The sequence below is a fragment of the Eumetopias jubatus genome, unplaced genomic scaffold (genome assembly GCF_037043125.1).
Source record: "Eumetopias jubatus isolate StellerSeaLion01/CBP00866 unplaced genomic scaffold, mEumJub1_p1.0 scaffold_7, whole genome shotgun sequence".
Classification (NCBI taxonomy): Eukaryota; Metazoa; Chordata; class Mammalia; order Carnivora; family Otariidae; genus Eumetopias; species Eumetopias jubatus.
The window spans coordinates 145,113,030-145,134,560 of NW_028274813.1; the positions used below are offsets into that span (position 1 = coordinate 145,113,030).

Below are 21,531 nucleotides of genomic sequence, written 5' to 3' on the forward strand. Positions count from 1 at the left end.
CAAGCTTTATGTGATGATTCTAGTCTCCAGCCTTTGAGTAGCCCCTGATGATTCTGAGTGGAGCAGAAACAAGCTGGCTCTTCCAAGTCCTGCAAAGATGGTACAACTAAAGGACAAAATAATTATTGCTGTTGCTTGAAGCCACTACATTTTGGGGTAACTTGTTATGCAGCCATAATGACAGGGATAGATGATGTTATCAAGATCCTTGTCCTGGATCTGGTTCCTCTAGGCTCAGAGCCCAGACTCAGGCTTCTAATAATGGCATACAACATCTTTGGGGTTTCCATATTACCCTCATCTAGTGGATGGAATTTCCCTTCTCCAACAACTCAGCAGTTTTTGGCGCTGGTCATTCTGACTTGAGTTGTATGCCATCCTTCAATTGTTCCTTAGTTGTTTTGTATCCCTCCCCCCATTCTGAGTCATGCCTTCCTGGGAAGTGCATTAGTCGGGGAAGGGTGATTACTCCAAATCAAAACAGGGCCATTGTTTCCATAAAAAATGGAAAGCAAAATCATCAAATGCTTAGAACCTTTTTTGTACCACTTCTCATGGCATCCTCTGGCTGGATATCTTGGGCTCGTGTGGCTTCCTTGAACTTTTTGGGAACTCTTTTATCTTCAAAGGTCTCAAATAGTCCTCCAATGCTCTGAACCTGCCCAACTCCTGTCCCCTTATAGTAGCCATACTCAGGACCATTGCTTAGAAGTGTTCAAGAATATGCTAATCTACTCAACTAGTTTCACTCCAGGGCTGAAGATTCTCAGGGCAAAACCAACAGAAAATATTCCTTATGTTTGTACAAAGGTAGGAGAGTGGGGATTGGGGGGCTTTGAGTAATCCTTTAGACACAAACAGGAACCACCTGCTCAGAGAAGCCTGAGGACAGACCACTTCTGTCCTAAACACGAGAGAGCTACATGAAAATAACCCCTTTTTCCTTAGCAAACGTAATGTATGGACGAGACTGACTTGCAATTTACATTCAGAAAAATATTGATCTCATGTTCATGATTTTAACTCTCACAAGGAAATAAATTATTTGACTTCTGCTTCAGTGAGTTTATAACATTATAATTAATATAGATATTAACCTAAAAAACATATTATGTAAGCATCAGTTTTGACCTTTGAGGAAATATAAATGTCTACCTGTATATCCCTCAAAAAAGATCTAGAATGAGCACTTCATAAAATATAGTGGCCAAAAAACTATCCCAATTTAATATTAATAATGTTTGTGATCCTTCTGAATCACACTAAACAAAGGCAGGATATTTTCAAATGTTGCTTTTAGAATACTAATTTCTAAATAATTTATTCTCTGGATATTTTTTCTCTTTCATTTAATTTACCAACTTGTTCATTTTTTCCTCAACTTGTTCATTTTTTTAAAAAGCCTCACAATGGTTAGCTGTGTTCCAATAAACCTCAAAAAGAAACAAAAGAGAAAATGAAAAAAGTATGTGGAGGCTAATTTCCACAACAAAATTCATCTTATTGTGTCTCTAAATTTAAAGAAATATAAAAATCTGCATCATCAATTGATGAAACAACTTTTAGTTGATCCATGTGTATTGCCTAGTAGTGTTCCATGGAGGAATACCCTATGGAAGTGTGCCCTATGAAGGGGTGCTTCATGGAGGGTTGCCCCATGGAGGGGTGCCCCATAAAGAAGTGTCCCATGGAGGGTCGTCCCATGGAGGGGTGTCCCATGGAGACTATGTTCCTGCTCAGTGAGAGAATCCAACATGAGCGTAATCATCATTCAGAAGATAATCCCCTCCAAAAAGAACAAGATAAAATTCTATTGTACCCCTGCAGTCATCACAGATCAACAGGGAGAAATGGGTGATACTACTATCTTCAGAAGGGGGGTGGAGGACTTCTGGTGGCCAAGGTAACAACAGCCAGGAAAATCCAGAACTCTCCACACAGCTCACAATAAACTCTATAGATCAATAAGAAGTACAAATAAAACCACATAGATACCACGCCTTCAACATAACTAGAAGACAGAGAGCACCATAAACATTATATTACTTGTCAGCAAAGAAATGAACACCAATTCCCAGCAGAGCTGGCTCTCAAGCCACTGCCCCAGGTCTTAACAAATTGCTGGAAGAATCAGAAAACTTCATGAAAAAAGAAAAGAAGCAATAAAATTCCTAGAACTGAGTGAATAACAACAGCCATAAAAAGAAAGTCCAACCTAAGTGTTAAAATACTGAAAAATAATCCCACTCAGAGAAGAGACAGTGGAGAAAGGATGCAAACATGCACAGGGTAACAGGTGACAACCTTGGCACTCATTCTTGCCAGAAGAGAAGACAGCAGGAAAGAAGGCAGGAGTGCTCATTAGAGTTTGGGAGGGGAAGGGGAAAGGCAGCAAGAGGAGGAAATACTCTTATTAGGTAAAAAAACAAAACAACAAAAATTGATAGACAACCCTTCACCTTCAAAAAAATACAATAATCATCCTTTAAAAAAACTGTAGTCCATGGCACTTACCATAGAGGGTCCTCTTGAACTAGGAATCTTCAAACTGACCCCAATGGCCAAACCCATCCATGAAACTGCATGGATGAAAGCAGATTTCACCTATACAAGGCTTTCATAAGAAAACAACAGAACATGAGAACTTAAATACTGAAATTGATGAAGATTTCTCCAAAAAGCTAAACATGAACTAGGGGGGGAAAAAAACCCTGCATTATAATCTATACCGAATCATATATATTAAATAAGCACATGGAAATATGGAGGAAAAAAACAGCAACAAAAAGAACACCTTAAATCAGAAACCCAAATGTTAAGAACAGAAAAAGGCAAAAACACTAAGAAATAAAATGATAAATCAAAGCAGAAGACCAAATCGTGTCAAAAATGAAGATTAAATTATAAAGCATCCCAGAAAAATACAATCAAATGAAAATTTAGTAAGGGACATTGAAGAAAGAAGAAAAGCAAACAAAGGAGTAAAAATAAATTAAGTAATAACATCTGTCCAAGGGAAAGTGGTTGAACTCGAAGACAAACCACGAAGATCCAATATGAACAGATCCGTGAAACAATGAATGTTAACACTTAAAACTGATCCAAGAAAACTTTCTGAAGCTTAAAAAAAAAAAAAAGACTTGATTCTACATGCAAGAAGGGCCCATGAGATACCTGAGAAAATTAACATGAACAATCAAATCCAGGGCATATCTTAGTAAAACTATTACACTTCTAAGATAAATTAAAGGCACTCTGTCCTCAGCTCCTCACATGCTGCACTTGCAGCCCAGATCCCACGTGCAAGGAGTCCTGGTAGCAAGCACTTATCAGCAAGCCAGACAACAGCTAGAGGACGAGGCATAGGCACTGAGATGCCAGGGCCATCTTTCATCCTGTTTTCCCAGAAGAGAAGGTGAAATCCCAGTGAAGGAAGCAACATGACCAACTTCCTGCATTGATCAGTACAGAAGCAAAACTGGAAGGAGGAGCTCCTGACGGCCCACCTGGTGCTTTTCCTTCCAGCCACATTTCCTTTTCTCCAGTGGAGTAAAAATAAAAGTGCTTAGACTGAAGAATCTGTACTATATTGCATCAGATCAAAGATTGTGAAACACTTCATAATCTGCCATTTAGAAAGAAAAAACTCAAAGAGGCTGGGAAGAAAGTAGAGTAGGAGGACCCTAACCTCACCTCCTCCCAGGGATATATAACTAGATAACACATCAGTCAGAAAACCACCCAAAGACTAACAGAACAAAACCCTCTACAACTAAATGTAGAGAAGAGGCCACATCAAAGAGGGTCAGAAGGGCAAAGATGTGGTGGAGAGCTAAATAGACAGCAGGCTATCTGCCAAAGGGAGGAAACTCTGGGCACAGAATAGGAATAGAAACAGACTATCACACTGGGGCGGCATGGGGAAGATGAATCCCCATAACATTTGGCTTGGAAAACCAGAAGGGTTAAATTTCGTGAGTTCTTACAACCAGCGGGACTTAAAACCTGGAATTTTAAAAACCAGTGAGCTGGGGTCCAGGAGAACCTGGAGGGTGATTGGAAACAGAGTTCCTGCCCTTAAAGAGACAGCACAATAAACAGCCCACAGAGATACAGAATAGAAGCAGCAGTTTGAAAATGTGTGGGACATATGGAAGGTAAAATTAGTTACTCATCTCAGAGCATGTTTGGAAGAACAGAGACCACTAAGAGACACCTCCCAGGAAAAAGGGAACCAGTAGGTGCTATTTCCCTACCCCATTCCCCAGTACAAATACAGGCCACCTGTGGGAAGTAGTAGAGCACCAACATTTGCTAACTAACTTGATTATGTCCCTTCCCCAAGCTTCAGCAGACCTGCCCCCACCAGCCAGGCTAGCATTAGTCCTGGCACTATAGGTCCCCTCCCCTAAAGGACCAGGCACACCTTGCTAAAACTGCATGCTCTGCCCCTGCACATGTGGATCTACCCCATCCAACCTGGCTGGTCTTGGTCCTAGTCCTCTCACAGAGGACCAATAGGAAAACCTTCTTAGCACTGCATGCCACACATGTACAGATCTCGTCCTTCTTTTTTTTTTAAGATTTTATTTATTTATTTGACAGAGACAGACACAGTGAGAGAGGGAACACAAGCAGGGGGAGTGGGAGAGGGAGAAGCAGGCTTCCCACTGAGCGGGGAGCCCGATGTGGGACTCGATCCCAGGACCCTGGGATCATGACCTGAGCTGAAGGCAGATGCTTAACGACTGAGCCACCCAGGCGCCCAGATCTCTTCCTTCTGATAAACTCTTTCCTGGAGCCCATCCTAAGCAGTGACACAAACCTAGCACATGGAAGCAGCCCCAAGGGCCAGAACCACTCCAAACTGACTTCTGCCCCAGGGAGAGGGAAAGATAAACACACATATAAGTCAGACTACAGCCCCAGCAGTGGGCTGGGGGCAGATAGCTGGTCTTATTGCAGGCCCTGCCCACCAACAAAAGCTTCTCAGGACAACACAGGGAAAGTAACAAGCAGTTTGGTGCTACTACATCTCTGGTGAACACCTGGGCTGACTCAACTCAAGCCCATGGTGGCTCCAGACTGGCCCATTAACACCACAGGAACCATACACTGCCCACGTCGGGCAAAAAGTGTCACTGCAGACAACTGGACTGAAGGAAAAGTAGCTCAGCCACAATAGCCGGGTGCATATAACACACATAGGACATATTCCTGAAGCACCAGGTTCCAGTTAACAGGGGATATTCACTGTAGGGCACTACAGGACCTCTTTTTCATAAGGACAGCACTTTATCTTTTTTAATATTTATTTATTTACTTTAGAAAGAAAGAGAGTATGGGAGCAGGGAGAGGGACAGAGGGGAGAGTGAGAGACTCCTCAAGAAGACTCCCCGCTGAGTGTGGAGTCCAATGTGGGACTCGATCCCAGGACCCCGAGATCATGACCTGAGCCAAAATCAAGAGCCAGCCGCCCAACCAAGTGAGCCACCCAGGCACCCCAGGACAGCATTTTCAAGATCAGGAGACATAGTTGACTTTCCTAACACATAGAAACAGACAAAGAGAGTTAGACAAAATGAGGGGACAGAGGAAAATGTCCTGAATGAAAGGACACAACAAAATCACTGCAAGAGACCTAATAGAAATGGAAATAAGTAATATGCCTGATAGAGAATTAAAATACTGATCATAAAGATACACACTGGACTTGAGAAGCGAGTGGAAGACATCAGTGAGACCCTTAACAAAGAGATAAAAAGGAACCAATCAGAGATGAAGAACACAATAAATGAAATTAAAAATACACTAAATGTAATAAATAACAGACTAAAGGAAACAGAAGAACAAATCAGTGACCTTGAGGTCAGAGAATGGAAAGTAATCAAGCTGAGCAGGTGAGAGGAAAAAAATTGGGCAAAATAAGAATAGACTTAAGGAACTTGGCAACTCCATCAAGAGTAATAACATTTGCATTATAGAGATCCCAGAAGGAAAAGAGAGAGAAAAGGGAGAAGATAATTTATTGGAAGAAATAATAACTGAAACACTTCCTGAACCTGGGAAAGGAAACAGAAATCCAGATCTAGGAGAAACAGAATGGCCCCAACAAAATCAACCCAAGGAGGTCACACCAAGACACAAGGTAATTTTAAAAAGTAGTGTTAAGAAAGAACTTTAAAGCAGCAGGAGAAAATAAAAGTTAACTACAAGGAAACCCTGTAAAGCAATCAGCAGATTTCTCAGTACAAACTTCGCAGGCCAGAAGATAGTGGCATGATATATTCAAAGTACTGAAAGGAAAAAATCTGCAGCCAAGAATACTCTGTCCAGTAAGGCTATCATTCCAAGTAGAAGGAGAGATAAAGAATTTCCCAGACAAACAAAAGTTAAAGGAGTTCATGACCACTAAACCAGCCCTACAAGAAATGTTAGAGGGGACTCTTTAAATGGAAAGGAAAGACAAAGACGGTAAGTAAGAGTAAAAAAAGTAGAAAACACAAAAGCAGAAAAACAAGTACATCTGTGAAAATCAGTGAAAGGACTCACAAAATATAACACCATATAACCTAAAATGTGCCAAGATAAGGAATTCAAAGGATGGGTTCAAACTTAAGTGACCATCAACTTAATATAGACTTATATATGCAGAAGACTGATATATACAAACCTAATGGTAATCACAAATCAAGAACCAGCAATAGAGGGGCAAAAATAAAGAGAAAGGAATCCAAGTATATCATGAAAGAAGGCCAGCTTATTGTGAGAGAAGAGGGCAAGAGAAGGAACAAAGAACTACAAAAACGACCATAAAACAAGTAACAAGATGGCAATAAATACATATCTTTCAATAATTATTCTGAATGTAAATGGACTAAACACTCCAATCAAAAACATAGGGTGATGGAAAAAATAAGAAATAATAATCAAGACCCATCTATATGCTGCCTATAAGAGACTCATTTTAGACCTAAAAAGAGCTACAAATTCAAAGTGAGAAGATGGAGAAATATTTATCATGAAATGGAAGACAAAGAAAAGCCAGAGTAGCAATACTTATATCAGACAAAATAGACTTTAAAACAAAGACTGTAACAAGAGCTAAAGAAGGACACTACATAATACTAAAGGGCACAATCCAACAAGAAGTTACAACAATTGTAAATATTTATACACCCAACAAAGGGCACCCAAATACACAAAACAGTTAATAAAAAACATAAAGGAGGTAACTGATAGTAATACAATAAAACTAAGGGACTGTAACACCTCATTTACATCAACAGACAGATCACCCACACAGAAAATCAATAAGGAAACAGTGGCTTTGAATGACACATTGGACCCAGATGGATTTGACATATATATTTAGAACATTCCAACCTAAAACAGCAGAATACACATTCTTTTCAAGTGCATATTGAACATTCTCCAGAATAGATCACATATTAGACCACAAAACAAGTCTCAACAAATTCAAAATGATCAAACTCATACCAGGCATCTTTTCTGACCACAATGCTATGAAACTAGAAATCAGCCACAAGAAAAAACGTGGGAAGAGCACACATATATGGAGGTTAAATAACATGCTATTAAACAATGAGTGTGCCAAATAAGAAATCAAAGAGGAAATTAAAAAATACATGGAGACAAATGAAAATGGAAAATACAACAGTCCAAATCTTTGGGATGCAGCAAAAGCAGGGAGATTCTAAGAGGGTTCCATGATGGAAGTTTATCACCATATAGGCTTACCTCAAGAAGGAAGAAAATTTTCAAACAAACTAACCTTACACCTGAAGGAGCTAGAAAAAGAACAACAAACAAAACTCCAAAACAGTAGAAGTAAGGAAACAATAAATATTAGAGCAGAAATAAATGAAACAGAAACTAAAAATAAAATAGACCAATGAAACCAGGAGCTGATTGTGGAAAAGATCAACAAAATTGATAAGTCTTTAGCCAGATTCATCAAAAAAAAAAAAAAAAAAGAGTGAGAGAGAGGGGGCTCAAATAAACAAAATCAGAAATGAAAGAGGAGAAATAATAATCAACACCACAGAAATACAGAGGATTGTTAGAGAATATTATGAAAAATTATATACAAACAAATTGGACAACCTAGAAGAAATGGATAAATTCCTAGAAACACATGACTTCCCAAAAACAAACCAAGAAGAAATAGAAAATTTGAACAGACCAGCAATGAAATTGAGTCAGTAAACAAAAACCTCCCAAGAAAGAAACTCTAGGACCAGAGAGCTTCACAGGTGAATTCTACCAAACATGTAAAGGAGAGTTAATACCTATACTTTGCAAACTATTCGAAAAAAATACAAGAGGAAGGCAAACTTCCAAATTCATTCTACGAAGCCAGCATTACTCTGATACCACACCCAGATAAAGACACTAGAAAGAAAGAGAACTACAGGCCGATACCTCTGAGGAACATACTTGCAAAAATCCTCAACAAAATACTAGCAAACTGAATCCAACAATACATTAAAAAAACCAATCCTACAGTCAAGTAGGATTTCTCCCTGAGTTGCAAGGGTGGTTCAATATTCACAAATCAATCAATGTGCTACATCACAATTGTGGTCAGATCAGTAAGAGAAAGCATAAAAAAAAAATGATCATTTCAGTAGACACAGAAAAAACATTTGACAAAGTAAAAAATCCATTCATGATAAAAGCCCTCAAAAGGTAGGTTCAGAGGAAAACTACCTCAACATAATAAAGGCCATACATGAAAAAAACCCAGTGAACATCATCTTCAATAGGGAAAAACTGAGAGCTTTCCTCCTAAGGTCAGGAACAAGACAAGGATATCCACTCTTACGACTTTTATTCAACATAGTACTGGAAGTCCTAGCCACAGCAATCAGACAGAAATAAAAGCATCCAAATTGGTAAGGAAGAAGTACAACTTTCACTATTTGCAAATGACACAATACTCTTACATATAGAAAACCTAAAAACACTCTACCAAAAACATAATGGAACAGATAAATGAATTCAGAGAAGTCACAGGATACAAAATCAATGTACAGAAATCTGTTGCATTTCTATACACTAATAGTAAGGCCCCAGAAAGAAAAATTAAGAAAATAATCTCATTTATACTTGCACCAAAAAGTAAAACTACCTAGGAATAAAATTAACCAAGGAGGTGAAAGACATATACACTGCAAACTATAAAACACTGAAAAAAGAAATTGAAGAGGACGCAAACAATAAGAAAGACAGACATGCCATGCTCATGGATTGGAGAACACATAGATTGTTAAAATGTCCATACATTTTTTTATTATTATGTTATGCTAATCACCATACATTACATCATTAGTTTTTGATGTAGTGTTCCATATTATGTTGTTTGCATATAAAACACAGTGCTCCATGCAGTCCGTGCCCTCTTTAATACCCATCACCAGGCTAACTCCTCCCCCCAACCCCCTCCCCTCTAGAAACCTGTTTGTTTCTCAAAGGACATATTCTCTCATGGTTCGTCTCTCCCTCCGATTTTGCCACCTTCATTCTTCCCTTCCTGCGATCTTCTTTTTTTTTTTAATATAATGTATTATTTATTTCAGAGGTACATGTCTGTGATTCAACAGTCTTACACAATTCACAGTGCTCACCATAACACATGTACTCCCCAATGTTTATCACCCAGTCACCCCATTCCTCCCACCCCCCACCACTCCAGAAACCCTCCATTTGGTTCCTGAGATTAAGAATTCCTCATATCAGTGAGGTCATATGATACATGTCTTTCTCTGATTGACATATTTCGCTCAGCATAATGCCCTCCAGTTTCATCCACGTAGTTGCAAATGGCAAGATTTTATTCCTTTTGATGCCTGCATAATATTCCATTGTGTATATATACCACCCCTTCTTTATCCATTCATCTGTCAATGGACATCTTGGCTCTTTCCATGGTTTAGCTATTGTGGATAATGCTGCTATAAACATCGGGGTGCACGTACCCCTCTGGATCCCTACATTTGTAACTTTGGGGTAAATACCCAGTAGTGCAATTGCTGGGTCATATGGTAGCTCTATTTTCAACTTTTCGAAGAACCTCCATACCGTTTTCCACAGTGGCTATACCAGCTTGCATTCCCACCAACAGTGTAGGAGGGTTCCCCTTTCTCTGCATCCCCGCCAACATCTGTCGTTTCCTGACTTGTTAATTTTAGCCATTCTGACTGGTGTGAGGTGGTATCTCATTGAGGTTTTGATTTGGATTTCCCAATGCCGAGCTATGTTGAACACTTTTTCATGTGTCTGTTGGCCATTTGGACGTCTTCTTTGGAAAAATGTCTATTCACGTCTTCTGCCCATTTAATGATTGGATCATTTGTTCTTGGGTGTTGAGTTTAAGAAGTTCTTTATAGATTTTGATACTAGCCCTTTATCTGATATGTCATTTGCAAATATTTTCTCCCATTCCAACGGTTGTCTTTTGGTTTTGTTGAGTGTTTCTTTTGCTGTGCAAAAGCTCTTTATCTTGATGAAGTCCCAATAGTTCATTTTTGCCCTTGCTTCCCTTGCCTTTGGCGATGTTTCTAGGAAGAAGTTCCTGCGGCTGAGGTCGAAGAGGTTGCTGCCTGTGTTCTCATTTAGGATTTTGACAGACTCCTGTCTCACATTTAGATCTTTCAACCATTTTGAGTCTATTTTTGTGTGTGGTGTAAGGAAATGGTACTGTTTCATTCTTCTGCATGTAGCTGTAAAATTTTCCCAACACCATTTGTTGAAGAGACTATCCTTTTCCCATTGGACATTCTTTCCTGCTTTGTCAAAGATGAGTTGACCATAGAGTTGAGGGTCCATTTCTGGGCTCTCTGTTCTGTTCCACTGATCTATGTGTCTGTTTTTGTGTCAGTACCATACTGTCTTGAGGATGACAGCTTTGTTTATTTTTTTAAGATTTTATTTAATTATTTGAGAGAGAGAGAATGAGAGATAGAGAGCACGAGAGGGAAGAGGGTCAAAGGGAGAAGCAGACTCCCTGCTGAGCAGGGAGCCCAATGTGGGACTCGACGTGGAACTCGATTCCAGGACTCCAGGATCATGACTTGAGCCGAAGGCAGTCACTTAACCAACCGAGCCACCCAGGCGCCCGATGATGACAGCTTTGTAATAGAGCTTGAAGTCCGGAATTGTGATGCCACCAGCCTTAATTTTCTTTTTCAATATTCCTCTGGCTATTTGGGGTCTTTTCTGGTTCCATACAAATTTTAGGATTATTTGTTCCATTTCTTGAAAAAAATGGATGGTATTTTGATAGGGATTGCATTGAATGTGTAGATTGCTCTAGGTAGCGTTGACATCTTCACAATATTTGTTCTTCTAATCCATGAGCATGGAACGTTTTTCCAATTCTTTGTGTCTTTCTCAATTTCTTTCATGAGTGTTTTATAGTTTTCTGAGTACGGATTCTTTCCCTCCTTGGTTGGATTTATTCCTAGGTATCTTATGGTTTTGGGTGCAATTGTAAATGGGATCGACTCCTTCATTTCTCTTTCTTCTGTCTTGTTGTTGGTGTATAGGAAAGCCACTGATTTTTGTGCATTGATTTTATATCCTGCCATTTTACTGAATTCCTATATGAGTTCTAGCAGTATTCGGGAGGAGTCTTTAGGTTTTCCACATAAAGTATCATATCATCGGCAAAGAGTGAGAGTTTGACTTCTTCTTTGCCGATTCGGATGCCTTTTATTTCTTTTTGTTGTCTGATTGCTGTGGCTAGGACTTCTAATACTATGTTGAATAGCAGTGGTGATAGTGGACATCCCTGATGTGTTCCTAACCTTTGGGGGAAAGCTCTGTTTTTCCCCATTGAGAATGATATTCACTATGGGTTTTTCACAGATGGCTTTTATGATATTGAGGTATGTACCCTCTATCCCTATACTCTGAAGAGTTTTGATCAAGAAAGGATGTTGTACTTTGTCAAATGCTTTTCCTGCATCTATTGAGAGGATCCTATGATTCTTGTTCTTTCTTTTATTAATGTATTGTATCACGTTGATTGATTAGCTAATGTTGAACCAACCTTGCACCCCAGGGATAAATCCCACTTTATCATGGTGAATAATCCTTTTAATGTAATATTGGATCCTATCGGCTAGTATTTTGTTGAGAATATTTGCATCCATGGTTTTCAGGGATACAAGTCTGTAATTCTCCTTTTTGATGGGGAATTTTTCTGGGTTTGGGATCACGGTAATGTTGGCCTCTTAAAACGAGATTGGAAGTTTTCTTTCCATTTCTATTTTTTTTAACAGTTTCAGAAGAATCGGTATTAATTCTTAAAAGGTTTGGTAGAATTCCCCTGGGAAGCCATCTGGCCCTGGGCTTTTGTTTGTTGGGAGATTTTTGATGACTGCCTCAATTTCCTTGCGGTTAAGGGTCTGTTCAGGTTTTCTATTTCTTCCTGGTTCAGTTTTGGTAGTTGATACATCTCTAGGAATGCATCCATTTCTTCCAGATTATCGAATTTGCTGGCATATAGTTGCTCATAATATGTTTTATAATTGTTCATATTTCTTTGGTGTTGTTTGTGATCACTCCTCTTTCATTCGTGATTTTATTTATTTGTGTCATTTCTCTTTTCTTTTTGAATAGTCTGGACAGGAGTTTATCTCTCTTGTTAGTTCTTACAAAGAACCAGCTCCTAGGTTCGTTGATCTGTTGTACTGTTTCTTTGGTTTCTATTTCATTGATTTCTGCTCTGATCCTTATTATTTCTCTTCTCCTGCTGGGTTTAGGCTTTATTTGCTGTTCCTTCTCAAGCTCCTTTAGGTTTAGGGTTAGGTTGTGTATTTGAGACCTTTCTTGTTGCTTGCGAAAGGCTTGTATTGCTATATACTTTCCTCTTAGGACTGCCTTTGCTGCATCCCAAAGATTTTGAACACTTGTGTTTACATTTTCATTTGTTTCCATGGATTTTTTTAATTCTTCTTTAATTTCCTGGTTGACCCATTCATTCTTTAGTAGGATGCTCTTTAGCCTCCATGTATTTGAGTTATTTCTGACTTTCCTCGTGTGATTGAGTTCTAGTTTCAAAGCACTGTGGTCTGAAAATATGCAGGGAATAATCCCAATCTTTTGGTACTGGTTGAGACCTGATTTGTGACCTAGGATGTGATCTATTCTGGAGAATGTTCCATGGGCGCTAGAGAAGAATGTGTATTCTGTTGCTTTGGGATGGAATGTTCTGAATATATCTGTGAAGTCCATTTGGTCCAGTGTGTTATTTAAAGTCTTTATTTCCTTGTTGATCTTTTGCTTAGATGATCTGTCCATTTTAATGAGGGGGGTATAAAAGTCCCTCACTCTTACTGTATTGTTGTCAATGTGTTTCTTTGCTTTTGTTATTCATTGGTTTATATAATTGGCTGCTCCCATGTTAGGAACACAGATATTTACAATTGATAGTTCTTCTTGTTGGGTAGACCCATTAAGTAGGATATACTGTCCTTCCTCATCTCTTATTACAGTCTTTGTTTTAAAAATCTAATTTGTCTGATATAAGGATTGCCACCCCAGCTTTCCTTTGGTGTCCATTAGCATGGTAAATGGTTCCACCCCCTCACTTTCAATTGGGGGTGTCTTTGGGTCTAAAATGATTCTCTTGCAAACAGCATATTGATGGGTTTTGTTTTTTTATCCAATCTGATAGCCAGTGTCTTTTGATTGGGGCATCTAGCCCATTTACATTCAGAGTAACTGTTGAAAGATAGGAATTTAGTACCACTGTATTGCCTGTAAGTTGACTGTGACTGTATATTGTCTGTGTTCCTTTCTGGTCTATGTTACTTTTAGGCTGTCTCTTTGCTTAGAGGACCCCTTTCAATATTTCTTGGAGGGCTGGTTTCGTGTTTGCAAATTCCTTTACTTTGTTTGTCCTGGAAGCTTTTTATCTCTCCTTCTATTTTCAATGACTGCCTAACTGGATATAGTACTCTTGGTTGCATATTTTTCTCATTTAGTGCTCTGAAGATATCATGCCAGTCCTTTCTGGCCTGCCAGGTCTCTGTGGATAGGTCTGTTGCCAATCTAATGTTTATACCATTGTAGGTTACAGATCTCTTTTCCCGAGCTGCTTTCAGGATTTTCTCTTTGTCTCTGACACTCATAAGTTTTACTATTAGTTGTCAGGGTGTTGACCCATTTTTAAAGATTTTGAGGGGGGTCTCTGTGCCTCCTGGATTTTGATGCCTGTTTCCTTCCCCACATTAGGGAAGTTCTCTGCTATAATTTGCTCCAATATACCTTCTGTCCCCCTCTTTCTTTCTTCTTCTTCTGGGATCCCAATTATTCTAATATTGTTTCATCTTATGGTTCACCTATATCTCAAATTCTGCCCTCGTGATCTAGTAGTTGTTTATCTCTCTTTTTCTCAGCTTCTTTATTTTTCCATCATTTGGTCACTAATTCTCTCTTCTGCCTCATTTATCCTAGCAGTTAGAGCCTCCATTTTGGATTGCACCTCATTAATCGCTTTTTTGATTTTGATTTGGTTAGATTTTAGTTCTTTTATTTCTCTAGAATGGGTTTCTTTAATATCATCCATGCTTTTTTCAAGCCCAGCTAGTATCTTTAAAATCATCATTCTGAACTCTAGGTCTGACATCGTACTAATGTCCGTATTGAGTAGGTCCCTGGCAGTCGGTACTGCCTCTTGTTCTTTTTGTTGAGGTGATTTTTTCCGTCTTGTCATTTTGTTCACAGGAGAATATATGAATGAGAGAACAAAATGCTAACACGGTTACAATGACCTCAGAAAAATATACACTAAACAAATCAGAAGAGACCTGAAACTGGGGGAAAAGAAAGGGAAAGACAGAAGAAAAAAAAAAGACAAAGAAAAAGATAAAAGATAGAAAGATAAAAGATAAAAAGATAAAAACAAACAAAACAAAACAAAAACAACAACATTAACAACAAAAAAAATGTATATGATCAAATACGATCAGGCTGGTGCATAGATCAGTGCCACACACTAGATTTGGGGCATATTTTGGTCTGTTAGAAGAAAGTGCCTCCCAAAATTTTAAAGAAAGAAAAACTTATATATGTACAAAAATAAGGGTTAATACAATGAAGAAGTGGAATATGACTGTAAAGATGAAAATTATAAAAGATCTTATTAAAGGAATTGATAAGATAAGAAGTTGGTTGAAAAAAGAAAGAAGAGGATTTAAAAAAAAAAGGGAGAGAAGGTGATCAGGCAGGAGACTAGAACAAAGCCATACACTAGAGATTTAGGGTATATTTTGGTTTGTTAGAAGAAACTGTATCCCAAAATTTTAAAGAGAGAACAACTTATATATATATATATATATATACATATATATATATATATATATATATATATATCACCAAAAATAAGGTTAACTACTATGAAGGGACAGAATATGACTCTCAAAATGAAAAGTAAAAAAGATATTTTTAAAAAAGGTATTTATAAGATGTTGCTTGGAAAAGGGAGAAAGAAAAATTCAAAAAAAAAAGAAAAAAATTATCTTTGAAGGTCTAAAGAATCATGGGAAAAAAAACCATGAATTCTATGTGCAGTATTCTCCTAGCCCCGGAGTTCTCCCATTCTCATTGATCGGTAAACTTGGTCTTGGCTGGCTGTTCTTGCTGATCTTCTGGGGGAAGGGCCTGTTGCCATGGTTCCCAAATGTCTTTGCCAGAGGCAGGATTGTCCCGCCCTTGCTGGGTCTGGGCTAAGTAATCTGCTCGGGTTTGCTCTCCATAGCTTTTGTTCCCTGCAAGCTTTCTATACAGCTTTGGAGGACGAGAGTGAAAATGGGAGCCTCCCAATCCCCGCCCCCAAGGAGCTGAGAACTCGAGGCCCCACTCCTCAGAGCGCCCCCAGAGAAAAGCAGTCAATCACTCCCGTCTCCCCGGTCTCTGGCCACACTCTGTGCTCACCTGGCCTGTGACCAAGCATTTCTATCTCTGGCACACAACCCCATTTGGAGTCCCCACACCCAGTAGATTCATGCGGTGCACTCCCACGCCGATCCTCCCAGGGGAGGAAGGGGAGTCTCCCCGATCTGCTGCTTGTTGGGTCCCTGCTGGAAAAGCAGTGGCTCGACTGTGCCACAGATCATGGTTTATGGCCACCCCGAGCTGAGAGCCCACTCCTCAGGCTCCGTCTTTGTAGCCAGCTTCACTATCCTGATATCTGGGAGCTCTGCCACACTCAGGCACCCCCAGTCCTTCTGTAACCCCGAGGGTCCCGAGACCACACTGTCCCAGAGAGGGTTCCACCCCCACTTAGCCACTGGAGTGAGTCCCTCAGCAGAGCCGACTTCTAAAAGTTCTGATTTTGTGCTCTACTGCTCTATCATTTGCCAGTAATGGTTGACGGAGGCCCCTTCCCCCGCCGCCTATCTTCCCAAATATCGCCTCAGATTCACTCTTCTGCACAACCTACCTTCCAGAAAGTGGTCGCTTTTCTGTTCAGAGAGTTGCTGCTATTCTTTTCTTCAATCTCCTGTTGAGTTTGTAGGTGTTTACAATGGTTTGATCCATATCTAGCTGAATTCCTGGGATGAGATGAAATTTAGGTCTCCTACTCCTCCGCCATTTTGCTCCTCCCCCCCAAAATGTCCATACTACCCAAATTTAATTCAATCTCTATCAAAATACCACCATCATTTTTCACAGAGCTAGAACAAACAATCCTAAAAGTTATATGGAACCACAAAAGACCCCAAATAGCCAAAGTATCCTCAAAAAAAAAAAAAAAGCTGGAGGTATCACAATTCCAAATTTCAAGTTATATTACAAAGCTGTAGTAACAAAAATAGTATGGCACTCAATGGAACATAGTAGAAACCCCAGAAACAAACCTAAGATTATATGGTCAATTACTCTTCAATGAAGGAAGCAAGTATATGGAATGGGAAAAAAATAAGTCTCTTCAACAATTGGTGTTGGGAAAACTGGACATCTACATGCAAAAGAATGAAACTGAACTACTTTTCTTACACCATCACAAAAATAAACCCAAATGTGTGAAAGTCCTAAATGTGAGAACTAAAACTATAAAAATCCTTGAAGAAAGCACAGGCAGTAATTTCTCTGACATCAGCCATAACAACTTTTTCTACATATGTCTCCTAAGGCAAGGGAAGCAAAAGCAAAAATAAACTATTGGGGCTACATCAAAATAAAAAGTCTCTACACAGCAAAGAAATAATCAACAAAACTAGAAGACAACCTACTGAATGGCAAATGACATATCCGATAAAGCATTAGTATCCTAAATATAAAAAGAAATTATAAAACTCAACACCCAAAAACCAAACAATCCAATTAAAAATGGGCAGAAGATACAAACAGACATTTTTCCAAAGAAGACATACAGATGGCCAACAGAGATGAAAAGATGCTCAACATCACTCATCATCAGGGAAATGCAAATCAAAACCACAAAGAGATATCACCTCACACCAATCAGAATGGCAAGAAAAAAACAAAAAACAAAAACAAGAAACAAGTGTTGATGAGGATGTAGAGAAAAAGGAACACTCATGTACTGTTGGTGAGAATGCAAAGTGGTGCAGCTTCTGTGGAAGACAGTATGGAGGTTCCTCAAAAAATTAAAAATACAACCTTATGATCCAGTAATCATACTCCTGAATATTTACGCAAAGAATATAAGAACACTAATTCAAAAGGATATATGCACCCCTATGTTTATTGCAGCATTATTTACAATAGCCATATACTGAAGTGGCATAAGTGCCCCTTAATAGATGGATGGATAAAGAAGATGTGGTATATATATATTCAGCCATAAAAAAGAATGAAATCTTGTTATTTGCAATGATATGAATGGATCTAGGGAATATAATGCTTAGTGAAATAAGTTAGTCAGAGAAAGACAAATACCATATGATTTCACTCATATGTGGAATTTAAGAAACAAAACAAATTAACATAGGGAAAAAAAGAGACAAATCAAGAAACTACAGAGAATAAACTGATGGTTACTGGAGGGGAGGGGAGTGGGGGTTATGAGTGAAATAAGTGTTTGGGATTAAAGAGTACACTTATCATGATGAGCACTGAGTAATGTATACAATTGTTAAATCACTATATTGTACACCTGAAACTAATAACATTGTATGTTAACTGTAATGGAATTAAAATGAAAAACTTAATTTAAAAAATTCACTTAACCCACAATTGTATGTTAGGAAATTTATCACTGATGAGCAAGAATAAAACAAAGTTTTATCTGTGAAGATATTCAAAACAGAATTGATTATGATAACAAAGAATAGGAAGCAACATACACGCCCAAAAAAGGTAAAATAGTGATATATCTACATGTTTTAGGTATAAATATATTCTATTTTGAAAGAATAACTAGTGGCCTGGTAAAATCTTCACAACATATTATGAAAAATGAAAGGTAAGAAACAATGAGATTAAAGTTTTTGTTAACAAGTATATATGTTTCATGAGAGGAAGGGAAAATGTAAGAAAACACACCAAATTTTGATCAGTGGTTATTTCTGGGTAGCAAACTTACAAGTTACTTTTATATTTTATTCTTTTACTTTTATATTTCCCTTTGAATATATATTTATATAGTCAGAAAAATAGTAATTTTTTTGTGTATCTTCATTCTTTTTTAATTTTTTTATTGTTATGTTAATCATACGTTACATCATTAGTTTTTGATAGAAAAATAGTAATTTTTAAAAAAATAAAACGGGAAGTCAACATTTTGCACTGTGTATCACAGGAAGCCACCTTCTGTGAAAGAAATTTTGAAATGAGGTAGATTAAAGTCAATTTAGTGTACTTGCAACTGCAAACTAAGAATTTTATGCAATTAAGGGCTGAACATGTAGATGACCATTTTTTATTATGTTATGTTAATCACCATACATTACATCACTAGTTTTTGATGTAGTGTTCCATGATTCATTGTTTGCATATAACACCCAGTGCTCCATTCAGTACGTGCCCTCTTTAATACCCAACACCAGGCTAACCCATTCCCCCCCCTTCCCCTCTAGAACCCTCAGTTTAGTTCTCAGAGTCCATAGTCTCTCATGGTTTGTCTCCCCCTCCGATTTTCCCCCCTTCATTTTTCCCTTCCTACTATCTTCTTTTTTTAAACATATAATGTATTATTTGTTTCAGAGGTACAGTAGATGACCATTTTTTTAAAGATTTTATTTATTTGACAGAGAGAGAGAGCAAGCACAACAGAGGGAACAGCAAGGAGAGAGAGAAGCAGACTCCCCACTGAGCAGAGAGCCTGACGTGGGGCTCAATCCCAGGACCCTTAACCGGCTGAGCCACTCAGGTGCCCCTTGATGACCATTTAATGACCAAACTGCTCCGATTTCTGAACAGCAAGGACCCGACAAGAATGATCAGAGGTGGAGCCAGACAGAAATAAGATACGGCTCTTGAACACTACTAACCAGAGAGACATTTTTCCTTCATCTAAGAAGGTGGTTGCAATTCTTAAGGCCACTAGCTAAAGAGGTTTTGGAAGAGATAACTGGCAGTCTTGCCCCAGTCTTTTTGAGGCCCCCAACTTACTGAATATTATCCTAGCTTTCCCCACTGTAACTCTGCACACAAGGGGCACATATCAAATAGAAATACAAGGCCTACTTAATAAGTTCAGTATGCATAATACATCACCCACTGGAGCTGAACCCTGAGCTCTGTGCATAATCTGAGTGGCTGCACACCAACCCTTTCAGTCAGGCAGATGTCCTGATGATGATGATTAGTTTCAGGGGTAGAATTTAGTGATTCATCAGTTGCATATATCACCCAGTGCTCATCACATCATGTGCCCTCCTTAATGCCCATCACCCAATTACCCCATCCCCCCACTCCCCTCCCCTCCAGCAAGCCTCAGTTTGTTTCCTAGAGTTAATAGTCTCTTATGTTTTGCCTCCCTCTCTATTTTCATCTTATTTTATTTTTCCTTCCCCTCCCCTATGTTCATCTGTTTTGTTTCTTAAATTCCACATATGAGTGAATTTATATGGTATTTGTTTTTCTCTGACTGACTTATTTCACTTAGCATAATACCCTCTAGTTCCATCCACATCATTGCAAATGGCAAGATTTCATTCTTTTGGATGGCTGAGTAATACTCCATTGTGTGTGTGTGTGTGTGTGTGTGTGTGTGTATGGATATGGATATATCCATATATCCTTCCATATATATCCATATATCTTTCTTTATCCATGGATAAAGGAAGATGTGGTATATATATAAAGATATATATGTGTATATATATCCATCTTCTTTATCCATTCATCTGTTGATGGACATCTGGGCTCTTTCTATATTCCTGATTACTATGTCAAAGTTACACTGGAGAAAATATCCAACCAGCATGTATTGTTGCCCTAAAAACCTTCTAATCTTTTATGATATTAATATCACGCCTCTCAAGCCTACTTGTGAGACCAACCAGTGTTGTTAAATGGCCATGAGAGTCCCTGCTGTTGAGTCCAGCTAGGGCTGTCAACAGGTAGAGGGCCAGTGTATCAGATGCTTGGCTAACCATAAAAGAGGAGACCAGGGACAAGTGAATGACAGCCCTCCAGCTCTACAGAAACTGAGAATCCAGTCCAAATGAGGAAGCCCTGGAATTTGGAGGTGCAAGTCTATATCTCCTGCTGTTACCCCCCTCTAAGGGCACTTGCCTCTGAACCCCTTTTCTTAGCTGTGCTCCAGGGATGAACCCTCACTGACTCTGCAGCAAAGATGAGATGATGAGGTGAGTTACACTGCTAAGGCTACTGCTGAATTTGCTATAGTGAATGCTGTTCTCATTAAGAAAACTCTTGTTTAAGTGAAAGGATTATTCCTTTTACGTTTAGTAGATGCTGATGATGTCTATCTAAACAGGCAGATAGTGGTCAATTGCTAAGTTTCAGATCCTGTCTCTTATCTGTGGGGGAAGCAATGTGCCAGAGTCCTGCTGACAGATGCATGTTCAGTGTCCCCACAGCTCACTGTCCAGTTTCATTCCTCTGTCCCATGCCCAAGTCTTCCAGGAGTATTTATTAATAAATGTTAATGTCCCAAAAAAATTGTCAAGAATTATTAGCCACTCATGAACAACATGGTCAGCATGTCAGCATGGTCAGTAATGGTCAGCATTATAAGTCTTCCAAAATTCAGTGTTACATGTAAAGACTGATGTTGATTCTTACCTGGGTATGAAAGCTGGGGTTTTCTCCCCAAGCCCAGCCCAGCCAAGTAGTACCCTGCAGAAGCCTGAGGTCACAGCCTCCACAGGCTGCAGGTCACTCTGCATCTCAGGCAGAGCTGCTGTTCCAAATCTTAAGCAGGGCTGGTTCTGAGAATCATCGCTGTGCATACATGTGCTGTGAGTTTATAGTCTAAAAACTTTGACAGAAATCTTGTTCAACACCAAATGAATGTCAATTCATTTTAGCAGCACCATTTTATGGGAGCCACCAGTATCCATT

The 21,531-nt window shown here is 38.9% G+C and overlaps 1 protein-coding gene across 2 annotated transcripts in view; it reads right to left on the reverse strand.

Annotated features, from left to right (window-relative positions):
• The window catches only part of OCA2 (OCA2 melanosomal transmembrane protein), a 470,182-nt gene that overhangs the window by 145,622 nt on the left and 303,029 nt on the right, over window positions 1-21,531 (reverse strand). The window lies entirely within an intron of this gene.